The 12,967-nt window shown below is 33.2% G+C and overlaps 1 protein-coding gene and 1 long non-coding RNA gene across 12 annotated transcripts in view; one reads left to right on the top strand and one right to left on the bottom strand.

The window, feature by feature from the left end:
* LOC145934001 (uncharacterized) overlaps positions 1-12,967 on the bottom strand; it is a 93,997-nt gene that overhangs the window by 52,097 nt on the left and 28,933 nt on the right. For both annotated transcript variants that reach the window (XR_014424969.1, XR_014424970.1), the window contains 2 exons: positions 2,023-2,218; positions 1,838-1,879 (listed from right to left, as the gene is read on the bottom strand). This is a non-coding gene — a long non-coding RNA (uncharacterized LOC145934001). The remainder of the gene's footprint in view (positions 1-1,837; positions 1,880-2,022; positions 2,219-12,967) is intronic.
* Positions 1-12,967, top strand: part of Mp (collagen XV/XVIII-type protein multiplexin) — a 238,165-nt gene that overhangs the window by 199,723 nt on the left and 25,475 nt on the right. The window lies entirely within an intron of this gene.

Here is a 12,967-nt window from a genome sequence, read left to right as displayed (position 1 = left end):
TTCCCAATTCGAAATTGCAATTATCGCGAATAATGCAGCGTGCAAATGGATTTTCGAGTAACAAAACAAATATAGAAGGAACTGCACCAATTCTTGATTATACAATACAAATACCTCATTTTCTCCATTATAACGATAAACCCGCGCGCTGCGAGTTCTTAGCCAACGCGGTTTCGTTATAAATAAGCCAGCCTTAACCGTGCCCAATTTATACGCGTCCCCCTTAAAAGCTCGATCCGGCGATATATACCATAAATATCCTCCCTATTTCCCCCTTACGTCCCGTCTCATTTTCCAATCTTTCCTGCCACTCGCGTTATATGGCAACGCGATAATATCGCTTTACATGGTAACATAAAAGATACCGGAGTCACCTATTTTCGTTGTAACGACGAGCTATCGAGACACGCATAATAAAATAAGGCAGTATTATTTAAACTACACAATATGTAATTAGCTCCTGTAGTAGACAAACAAGTAGAAATCAAAACCGGAAAATATAGAATCTTTTTATGCATTCATTACTGGGAAAACGCACTATAATGAAGAGAAAAATTCTACCAACAAGTAAATATCTTGAAAAATATATAGCTTCCGTGTCTTTGTTATTCTTGGTATTATAATTAGATAAAAAGTTATTCACAATACAAAAAAATACCTAAGAAAGGCCTGCGTATTTACTAGATGCTTGTTTCCTTCATTTTAACATTTTAATGTCGTAATGAGATATCAAAATGCATATTCATAATGAAATAAATTCGTAAATTTCAGCTTTTCAACATTTTTGTACAATTATTATTTTGTCTCTTTCTTTCTCTATCTCTTCTTCTCTCTATATATAAATAAATTGACATTAGTCTTGAAAAAATATAAAGCTCTTACGTAACATTTTATATATGATTTCTCAATAAGAGAGGTTTGTACTGAAAATCCGTGCGATTCATAATAAAAAATCTCTCTAATAAATTTTTATTCAAATCTAAATTTTTTTAGGGTGGAATTTTATCATACATTTTTCATTATTACTATCCCGATGATAATATGACAAAAACAAAAGCGAACGAAAAACAGCCGCTTCGATTAATCAGAGTTTTAACCGTTTTTTTAATCAAAGTATTTTTCACTTATTTCTCGGATTACACAAGAATGGAGTTTTGTTGTCAGTTCGACTAGAATATTTGGTATAGTAGTTTCGACTCTCACTACAAAGCTGCAGTGCATATATCGCGTATTCTTAAATTTCTTCTGAAAACGGAGATTTGGTCGATGTGTGTGACGTTTAGATATCAACATACAAATCATGTTAATCAATTTTACAATGTTCGCACAGAAAATCGCAGAGAAAATGTTCTTATACCGCAATTTCACGAGTTCCGAAATTCGTGTGTGTGAAGCTAGCATATCATTTCGTGTAAGATCATAAATAGTTGAGAATTCTGACTTTATTTTCAATAGTTTTAAAGTTATTGATAGTTTAAACAAATAGTTCTGGCGATTAAACCAAAGAAAATGCCTAAGGACAAACTGATATGCCAACTTCATGCAGCATATCACTGTCCTACATTAACATTTTTGATGTCCATAACTATATGAGAATTATTTCGTAATAAGCAAAATGTTCGAAATACGGCAAGCAGCTCATCTCTACATTCGAAATGAGTAGGCATTTTCTTTGATTTAATCGCCAGAACTATTTGTTTAAATTATCAAAAACTCTAGAACTATTGAAGATAAAGTCAGAATTCTTAATTATTTATGAGTTTCCACGAAATGAAACGCTTCACACACCCCTATTACCGCTATAGAAATGTTATAAAATAAATAATTTCTCACTCACCGATACGTGCAATAGCGCAGTTGTAGTACACAGCACATTGATCTGAAAACAAAATATTCAAATTATGCATATATACGTGAGTGTGTATGTATATATATGTATATACAGAGTGTTTTGAAAGCTTGGAAACGATGGAATATCTTATAAACAATGCAGTTTAGAAAAAAATATTTTATTTTGCATACCTCACAGTTGTCCCGATATCGCCCGATGCCTCCCCGGGCCTCCTCCTCCTCTCTGGTCCATGGTAGCACTCACGACACTCGCGAAAATACGAATAATTACGATCGCCCGACACTTTACACGACACTCCCGACACGCGAAACTTTATGCGGCACTCCCGACACGACGCGTGAATCGCACTGTGTATCGCAATGCTATCTGTAACAAATAAAATACATACATATGTTAGAATAATCTTATTATTTCGCATTATAACATACACAATATAAATATGTAAGCTAGAATTAACGATAGATATATCCACGGATCGCAACACATTCGCGCGCGCGACAACAGATTAAGTTGGGTTATGTTGGCAAGAGATTTTGCATCGAATTTTTCGCGAAATATGCGTTTCGAACAATTACGACTACATATTAACGTTGAAATTATGATATGCGATTGATAAATATTACAATACAAAGGTTCGAAATCGTTTCTAACGATTATGCTTACTAATTAATCACAGCGGGACGCAGCTCCAACTGCCTGATACTCGCGGCGTTTCGGTAATGGCCGAAGCTACAAACATCGGCAACTTCATGCTAATAGTGCGCGCGCGATACTATATACATGACTTAATATTAATAATTAATTAAAACTCTAAGGAGATTCGTTCGAAAAGATATAGCTTTAGAATAAGTATAATTCTCGAAAATCGACTGGCGTTTTATCTCAATATTTATATAGGTATCCGGTCTTTATTTTAGCTAAATTAATAATTTTTTTTTGCTTTTAGAAGGCAGAACTCTTTTTAGAATTCATGTAGAATTATAAATTTTTTTAATCCTGATAATTCCCTTCGATGGACGTTATATATTTCACGTATCTTTCTCTCAGTTCCAAATATTTTGTTCATTTCATATATATTTTAATTTTAGTTATGGTTTTACTCTCTCTCAAAAGAGAGAAGTTAAAGAGAATGTTATTCCTTGCAGTTAACTGTAAGGATGTGATTTTATACAATAAAAGTTTATACAAAGAATTTTATACGAAGTATTACGCTCTATTTCCATTGATATTTACAGTTATTAAAAATATTTTAATATTATCAAGTTTAACAATGTATATCACTATTTTTTTCAATCTTCAATCTTAATTTTAAAAATAAATATTAAAGATAAAAATTGTATTCAGAAAGTATAAATAATTTAAAAACATCTTGACGTATGTAGGAGATATCGACAATTTATAATTTATAATATCATTGAAATTAAGAAATAACTCAAAAACATTGGTAACTATTATAAAGCATTTTTATTACAAAATGTGAAAATGGAGAAAATTGGATGTATTATGGAAAATGTCAAAAGTGTCCAACAAAAAGCGCGTGATGGATGCAGAAAAACTGGATTTTATATGCAAAAATTGTGTCTAGATAGCTTTATTTATATGGAATATTTTTATTTCAACAAAGAGCTATATTTAAAAAAATATATATTATTTCAACATTACATACAAAATGTCCGAATTGGTTTCGTAAGTTCCAGATCTTTCTTAATGTAACACAAGAAAAGAACATTTTCATAAATATCAAGTGAATTTTCTTAAGTATCTCACAATCTGCATTTTTTTATACATAAAAAGTAAAGATTAATGTATTTATTTCTTAATTTGTGAAATATTAAGCAGTTATAGTATAAAATTCTTTATATATATTAATCTTAAATTATCTCGTCTCAAAAGTAATTTCGTATTCAATTTTATTCATTTTTTTTTAATTTTACAATAATCATAATTTTTGTAGAATTTATGTGGAATTGCCAATATAGAGCTTTAAGCTTGTCATGTTTATAAAATCTCCTCGATACACCAGGAACAATTTTAAGAGGATATACTATATATATGTATACATCGAACTCGAATTAGAAGTTGTTGCATTAAACAAGTGTCGCTGGACTGTCCATGAATGCATCGAAAATAGCAATCAACCACATCAAAGACGAAACTTTACGCGTACAATTCGAATTCCGCATAGCGGACTTGAATTTCAAGGGGTTGAATTTGTGTGACAATTGCTAAAATATAAAATACATTTACGGTTGTCTGAGTACACAAGTACGAATGATACAGTACAAAATTTCAGTGTGCATCGAGAAATTAAAGACTTCTATCGATATATAATTATTAATTTATAATTTATAATTTCCGTTATAAGAAATTGTCATAACGGAAATTACGTCACAATTACGACATTTTTCTTATTTCAACGATAAATCACATCTCTTCCGAAATATATTGATAGCGTTACGACAATTATCAAACTTGTCCCTCGTATATCTGCTTAAAATATAAACGTAAAAAATAATGTTAAACAAAACGAAATAACATTATCAAGTATTAATTAATTTAGAAATTACGACACGTATGTATTTTTTTTATGACTGTGATGCTAAATTTACAACAAATGCTCTCCGAATAATCTCAAAATTAATTTAACTATATGACAAGTAATTTAATTTTCGATATAATTAAACATTGACTAAGAGAGTGCAGTTATTAAATTTATTGAATCTCAATCTATTATGTATAAAATATATCAATAATAAAATATATAATATATATAAATATATAAATAATAAAAAATAAACAGCACATATATTATATATAGTAAATTATATTTTCATTAATCTATTTACATCATATTCATAAATCTGTCACTTTTTACGAATTTAAGTTAATCATATGCATTTAAAGAGCCATTAGAAATAATAATTTGAAATAGAATCGTTAACGTCGGATTTATTGGATAGAAGGATATAGTCGATAATTGCCGTGCACGATACGTTTCTGTGTCTAAACAACAGGACGCCATATCCTTCGAAACGTGCCGTTAATCATGCGATCCGCCCTAAAGTTTGCTTAGAGTCTGGCTCCCGATTAAGTAAAGAGGTTACGAGAATATATAGGAGAATCCTGACACGTGATCGTTAAGGTTTCAAACGGCACACAGAGGATGGTTTCGACGTTGAGGCCACGGTAATTATCCAATCCAGAAGAACATACGCGAATCCCGATACGATCTCGCAAACATCTATTTTTGATATGAGAACAACGCCGGCTATAAATCACGCGACATGTGTTCGTCTCGTGCCATATTACATTATATATATAAATGTTTTATAATAAATGTTTCTCTGACAAATGTGCGCGCGATGCAACTTTAGCAGTAGTATTTAATATAACCGATAAAACGAATATATCGGTAAAGAAGAAGAAGAAGTACAATTCGATAAATGACGCGACGGAAACGGTAGTGATTGGAAAATCCACTGATAGAAATTCCGTTGGAAATATGCGCGCTCGATCGATGTAACGACAAGATAAACATTTCGGAAACGGTTGGAAAATTGACGTGGCGCACTCCTGCGTATTTTTACAATAAACGAGATGTCTGCTGCTAACCTGGATTGCTTAATATAACCAAAACCAGTTTGGAAACACGAAGATAGAATATAGATATGAAATAATATTATTTTACGTCTGTTCGCCAGCGGATTATTTTTTATTTTTTTTCTTCGTTTCGGTTTTATACACATCTGACCATTCTCAATTAATCTTATTTATTGACCGGAAAATAATATAATTTATAGTGATTAATTCACCAAGAATATATACGGAGAATTATTTAGGAAATGCGCAGAATGCATGTGATGTATTCGATAATGAATCGTTAATAATTAAATCAATCAAAATACGTCTTTCTCTTCTATTTTAGCTATACTATATATATTATGTATTACTCAATAAAGCCAACATCCTTTTCTGATATACAATATTAGTGGTGAATAGAAGCGATTTTAAAAATCATGCTGAAAAGTGTCTTTAGTAATACACATACGTTACTCCTTCATTATTAATAAAATTCTTATTAATATTAAACTCCGGATTATATATTTTTCTCATGCGCTGCATTTTATGTATTTATCGTTTTTTTTTTCAAACAAAAAAGCGCTTTTAAAGTTTATCATTAATCGATGCGATAATTAACGTCGCTAGCCTCCCTCTCCTCTGACAAAATCCGAAATAAATCATTCATTAATCGCGAGCTCGCGCTGGTCCGCCAGAAGCTGCCGTTTCGATATGGTAATTAAGAGTTATCCCCGGGCGCGATTTAATTCGACGAAACTCGGTTGATCGATTCACATCAAGCAGAGACCGGAATTTATCGCCACTTAAACTACCCCCTTTTTTTTTAATTTTCAACAGTTACGCACCGCGCTCGTTAGAGTGTTGGAAATTCCCAATAATGGTGCCACGAACGATCGAATCGACCGCCGTGACTGAACCGTTAAAAATTTTCAGCACCGAGAGAGAAGCCTTTCGCCTCCTTCTTTTTTCTCTCCCTCTCGCTCTCTCTCTCTCTACTGTCTATCCTTTTTTTAATAGTCCGATTAATTTGGTCGAAAAGTGAATCGCTCGCGCGACGATATTACGAAACTTGCTTCATAAAATCCCCTCTGCCTTTCGCGTTCGTTTTGCGTAAAGAGAGATCTCGTGCTGGAATGGCATCTCTTCCTTTCTCGCGAACCGAGGGGGGCTGTGGTGTTAACGGGGTGCGCGCGATAACACTTATAATTTTATCACTTAATTTTCGTGCCGCGGAGAAATAGCCTATCACACGCGCGGGTTCATGTATAAGCTCGTAATGCGAAATCACGACCGTAATATGGCGCGGCACCGCCGTTGAAATTGCCGACGACGCGACGTAAACACCGTCGTCGTCGCGCGCGGAGCGACACGTAAATCAATAAAGCGTAAACGTTCGCCGAAGAATCGTAAAAACGTTCGCCGACGACCTGGGGGAGCGGCGGAACTCTACGAGATTTTCGATTTTCTTTCCAAGATCGATAATCGAAGGGCTGTTGAAGAAGAGAAACGAGAGATTGTCATCGGGGGATATAAGAAACGCGTCCTCGCGATTTTCGCGCGCGCGACCTCCACGAAAATACGGGGATTCGTCCTCCTTAGAAATGGAAATGGACTACCGATGTTGAATAACACAGAGACAGCAGAGACTGACTATCGCCGAGAAGTAAAACAAAGTTGTGCGCGTGAGCGTTATTGAAATCTCGAATGAGAGCGAGTGTGAGCGATTCTGCCCGATTGCCTTCTAGGTCCATTATCGCTCCTCTTTCGTTACGGGAAAAAGTATTTTTCTCGAAATCACATTTTGTGAAAGTTCATATTTATGTAACAACTAGATTATTGCTGACGATCAGAATTATTAAACTAACAGGATGAAAAATATAGGAAGAAGATAAAAATTCTCTTCGATTTTATCGTATAAATATAAATCATATTTTTTTAACAAAAGTATCGCGGCTTTCAAGCCGATTCATCTTTAGAAAACTTTTTTTTTATGTACAAATCTCTCCTCTCTGTATATTATGTACTTATTGCGTATTGTGTTTCTATTCGACTTTAATCGTTTTTCTCAAAGGATAAAGCTGCTCGAAATATGAGGATTACAAAGACAATGCAAGATATTAAATCCGCGGAGGAAAGGAATTGCTTGTCGATACGGAGACCAATTTCTTCGATGATAACCGCATTTATCTTGATCCCTGGTCGGGTGTCTTCTATCGCGACACAAATCTTACGGTTAATATCGGTTCCTCGTCGAATCTTGCGAGAGTTATGAGTTTTCCTCGCTCATCCCGATCAACGTAAGAAAGGACGACGCTGGTACTTTTACCTAAGTATTAACTCACGCGTATGAAGAATGGTAGCCCGCGGCGAGAAGAAATGGCCATGTGTAGACTCTCGCGATTTCATATAAATTTCAGAAAAATTTTGATGACACGAAAAATATGAGTGAGAATACAAATATCTACGCTCGACAGAAATTGCTCGGAATGCGAAACAACAGCACCGATATAAATCAAATTTCTTCCGGTAGCATTGCGACTTTTGAGCGATGTTCGTACGGCATGAAATAAGTTCCTAATTCGTTTGTGTAGAAAGACATTCAAAAGGATCGCGAAATCTACAGAATACAGATTAATTTTTATTTATGAGCTAAAAAAATTTTCTCTCGAAACATTTTTGTCTAAAATAAGAATTATAGTATACAGATATAAAAACAAATCGTATCTAGAATCAGTATCAATTATAAAAGGACAATAATTTATAATTCCATTTGATATTAAGTTTGGTGAAAGATAAATACTTTTTTCTTACATAAAATATATGTTTGCGTATTCGTTAACTTTTTTTATTTTACCACAAAGCAAGCTACGAACTTTCTTTCCTAAGTTAAAGAAAAATATTGAAGAAAGATATCAACTATAGTTCACACCGAAGCAGATTGAAAATAATGTAAACTACCAATAAAACGAAATCCTCGTTCTTACATCACGATAGAAAATGAAGATATCGAGAGATTTTGTTAGGGATCAGATAATCAAATTGACGCAACGCTCAGAGAGCTCGACGATGAGTTCACCAAAATCCACGTTAATAATGATAATCGAAATTTGAGTACAGGGCCCGGGTTCTCACGTTGGCCAATTCACACGAAGACGAAAAGGGGGGAAAAAAGCCCAGCACGACATCGGCGTATCGTTACGACATGGTCGATCGGTATCTCAGGATGAAGGCGTGAAGATTGGTTGATCCTGAGAGCGGTGAAACAAATGGGCGGAAGAAAAGCAAAGAGACGAGAGTAAGAACGGCGAAATCACGGCGTTACCGTCGAAGGAGAAAGAGAGAGAGCGAGAGGTGTGTCGGATCCTCGTGAATTCTAATCATCGAGGGTGGTATTTTCAGCACGATACGAGACGGATTTATTTACGCGTCAAATTTATGGAATGAATTCAACACACGCCATTAAACACAAATTCTAATTATAATTAGTTCAAAGCCGCGCAATTTTAATCCGCCAAAGATCCGAGTATAATAATTATAACGTGTTCGTAATAGAGGAACTATAGAAGATGTCCAAAAAAAATTAAATATAATAAAATTTATATATATAATAATATAAAATTTATAATAATTCAACGATTCGTTATGTCTCAACTTCTATAGTTTTTACTTGCTCAGTATAATACATTTTGATGTAATATCCGTGTTTAATATTGCTTTATTTTTGTGATTGTAAATAAATAATTACATATTTATTAAATTATGTGATACATATTATCTGACAATGATTTTAGAATTAACTGGTTCATGGATTTTTTTAATGAAACAACTTTTTAATGAAGCATTTGGGACATGCATTTGTACAAACTTTGATTCGTTACAAATGTTGGCTGTATAAATGCAGCCCTAAACTTTTTGGACACCTTCTTTAACTGCAGATTAATAATAATTATAAAGAAACGAATAAAAACGTAAATTTGTGATAGTAAATGTCATGACGTGAAAGAGTCGAGCTGTTTCTCATTCTTTTGACGGTCGCGACGACATTTTAATTTCATGGGACGTTAAATATATTCTCGAAGACGAAAAGAGAGAGAAAGTAAAAATGAAGAAAATCTATAAGAGGAGAGAAAAAGAGAGAGCAGAACACCAGGTCTCGGGAGTATGTGTGTGGATATATGTATGTATGTATGTGTGTGTGTGTGTGTGTGTGTGTGTGTTCTCTGATTATAATATAAAATCCGCGGCTAATTCGAAAAATTCGCAGCTTAAATTTTATATAAGAGACTTAACTAGCTTTTGCATAGCGCAAAAAATGTTCTTTACATTTTCGCGTAGAGCGAATCTAGTTTTGACTACGAATTTGTCTTTCTTTGATACGTAACGAATATAAATAATAACGTTAATTCGCGGTAAGAAGATTATTGTTGGCAAATTGATTTTACAAAATTGTTTGATAAGAGGCGGACAAGAATAGCATCTTCATACCTTTTAACTAAAATCAAGTGAAATCAAATACAAATCGAAGTACTCGACGTTACTTCGCGATATCCCAATCAAACTTGGAGCTTCCTATGAATTATTCATATTATAATCTAACTGAAATATTGGAAATACGTCATTGTGAAGCTGCCTGACTGGACATTGTACAGACTAAGTCTTGAAGAGATATTTCTACGCGTTTCAAATATTCTGTATGCAGTTATTTATATCAAGCGATTAAAAGTAAACTTTTTTTTTGAAAATAGAGCTAAAAAATTGTATATATGTGTTATAAAACTTATATAATATTAAAAATAAATAAAAATATTAAATATAAATAAAAATTTTAAATGAAAAGAAGAATAAATCATTTAATCATCTCGTTGTAGAATGGCAGATGAATATCGAAGAAGCAAGAGCGTCTCGAAGAATCTCCATGAAGTTTCATGAAACTCTTAGCGAAATATCGCGTAAAATTTTTCGCGAGCAATCTTTATTAATAAAAAATCGCGAATCTAAGGAAAAACGATTCGCATCTCACACGCAGTCGCGGTCGAATTAATTCCGCGTTCACACGTGCCACACGTAAATTTGTCCAAATGCGGTTAAACGCACACGTACTGTCGATATAATGCCCCTTCTATAAAACGTAAACGTATCGAAAAAGGCATAAAATCCCGTGAGAAAAAGGGGGGAGAAAAAAAAAAGAGCTGAACACTCCGGCGGCCGCTCGCGTAAATCGAGTTACCGCACGCTTTATTTCGTTTTGCAACTCGCGGCAAGTTGGAATTATCGTTATTTGCAGCTCGCGGCCATGAATTTAGAAGCAGCCTGTATATGCACGCGTGCGACGATAATTCGCAATTGCAAATAACATTGACCCCACGTCTTACATATACCACAAGGGTTATAACTTTACGCAACCGACGCGACGTGTTCATTTTCTTTTTCGCATAAAAAAAGAAAATTATATTACGCTTGAATAGTATTTTATATATATGTACATATATAAACTTTTCAATATTTCACTAAGAGAAAGAAAAATTGTCACCTTTACTTATATTTATTCTATTTTCAACTGAAAACTTTAGAAACCGTTATTTAAGGCGTGTGTAATATTATAATTAGAGCAGTATTTTCTTCTTTCCAAATAGAAAGTTTTTTATTTAAATACTGGCAGAGATTACTAGCATGCAAAATTAAAAATAAAAGTTGGTTAAAATTAGAACTTAATGCGTCTCTCTAAAACCAGAGTCGATTTAATCAATACGTCTATTCGCTTTGCGTATGCGTAACGGCGCGACAGCCAAGACAGGTGCGCCGATTTTTCAGTTTGCTTTACTGTTTAGCATCGCACAAATAACAGGCGGACTCCGCACTTACTCTTCATGTGTTGTGGGATTTATATTGCACCACAAGCCCAACCCTTTCACGGCTCTTCGCCGCTTCATAACATTCTCCTTCAGAAAATTTTACAACCGCCTGCTCCCCTATATGTGCGATTCACACATTGCGTATCCTCGCACGTAGCACGTGAAATTAAAAGAGATCCTTTCTTCTCAATCCTTACGCAATATGTGTATTTGGAACATCAATCAAAATACGCCACAATCTGTTCTACCATGTGTGCAAATTATATAATATATATATATATATATAGTTTATATAAATGGTTTTATACAAATTATTTATATAAATCATACAGAGATAATAAAAGTCTAACCCAAGGAAAAATTTGTCTCCAGAATTAAAAAATAGACATTGTTTCTTGCAACCTTTAAAATAAATTTTTGCTAATAAAAACGCGGTAATAATCTTCGAGCTATAAACTAAATAATCTAAAGGGTTTTTCGTAAATTAATTTTAGAAACAAAAATAATGGAATATTATTCAATTTAAAATAGATTTTATCTTAAAAAAAATATATAACGATGTGTTTTTTTTTAATATTCTTTTCTCGTCAATTCTAAATTAAAATTGATTTAAAATTGACTTAAAATTTCACCATGGATAACGCTATGTTTATCTTCTATCAGTTCTGGAAAATTGTGTATATAATATCTTTTGTTGCAAATATGATAAGCAGCTTATTCGAAGGATGAATCAGCATATTGTACGACTAATACTCTCGTACTTGAGTTCTAACCCGCACCAGATATCGTGAAATACTCACTGCACAAATGCAGCAATATTTTATCCCTCTATATCATCCCGAATATTTTGGGCTTGTCTGTGATCGAGGTCGAGTACTCTTTCCTTCAAGTGCTTCGCTCTCGAAGATACGTTTATTCGATACCAGTTCCGAGAAATTTCAGGAAAATGCCGACGTTTAAGCGCAAATCAACGAGCACTGACAGAAAAAGTATCCAAAAAAAAAAAAGATCTGAGATTACTAACACATGATATTCATGTGTGATATTTTTCTACAAGAAAAATTAGATTTAAATAAATTCTATTTCTTAAATGTTGTTCAAATTCATTGAAAACTATAAAAGTATCAATTAATGTATATCTTGCAAAAACAAATTAATCGATTCAAACACCAGTATTACATAATAAATCGATTAACTTGATATGCGCAGCCTTCTCTGAAATTTCAATACGAATATCAAGTTTGATAAATGCGTAATACATTTATGTATCTGCTCATTCTGTAGTGCAATATACATTGCAACTGATTAATATATATGAAATCCTGTAGAATTATCGAAGAATACCGAATTCTAGTACTAAACATATGAAATATAAAACTGGCACGTAGAAGATCAGATAAATCTAATTTGATTAAAATCGAAATACATTATCAAAATTGCTTGCATTTAATATTTGTTGCTAGCAATACATATTTCGTATATAACATATTTCATATATAATTATTAAAATGTTTATTCATATGCTGGCATACTGTTTAGTGGAATTACAAATTTTCGAATCACCGTGAGTTATAATGGGAATATTCACAATATGTGTTAATATGTCTGACATTTCATGATAAACAATTATGTGTGTGAATCTAGTATCCCTCGTTATGAATGAGAGAGAATGTAATGAAATAAA

This window comes from Prenolepis imparis, unplaced genomic scaffold (genome assembly GCF_030444845.1).
Source record: "Prenolepis imparis isolate NDT839.2.m4 unplaced genomic scaffold, iyPreImpa1.0 SCAF_3, whole genome shotgun sequence".
Lineage (NCBI taxonomy): Eukaryota > Metazoa > Arthropoda > Insecta > Hymenoptera > Formicidae > Prenolepis > Prenolepis imparis.
Note: the sequence above shows the minus strand (reverse complement) of the source record. Positions and strands in the feature narration are given on the sequence as shown.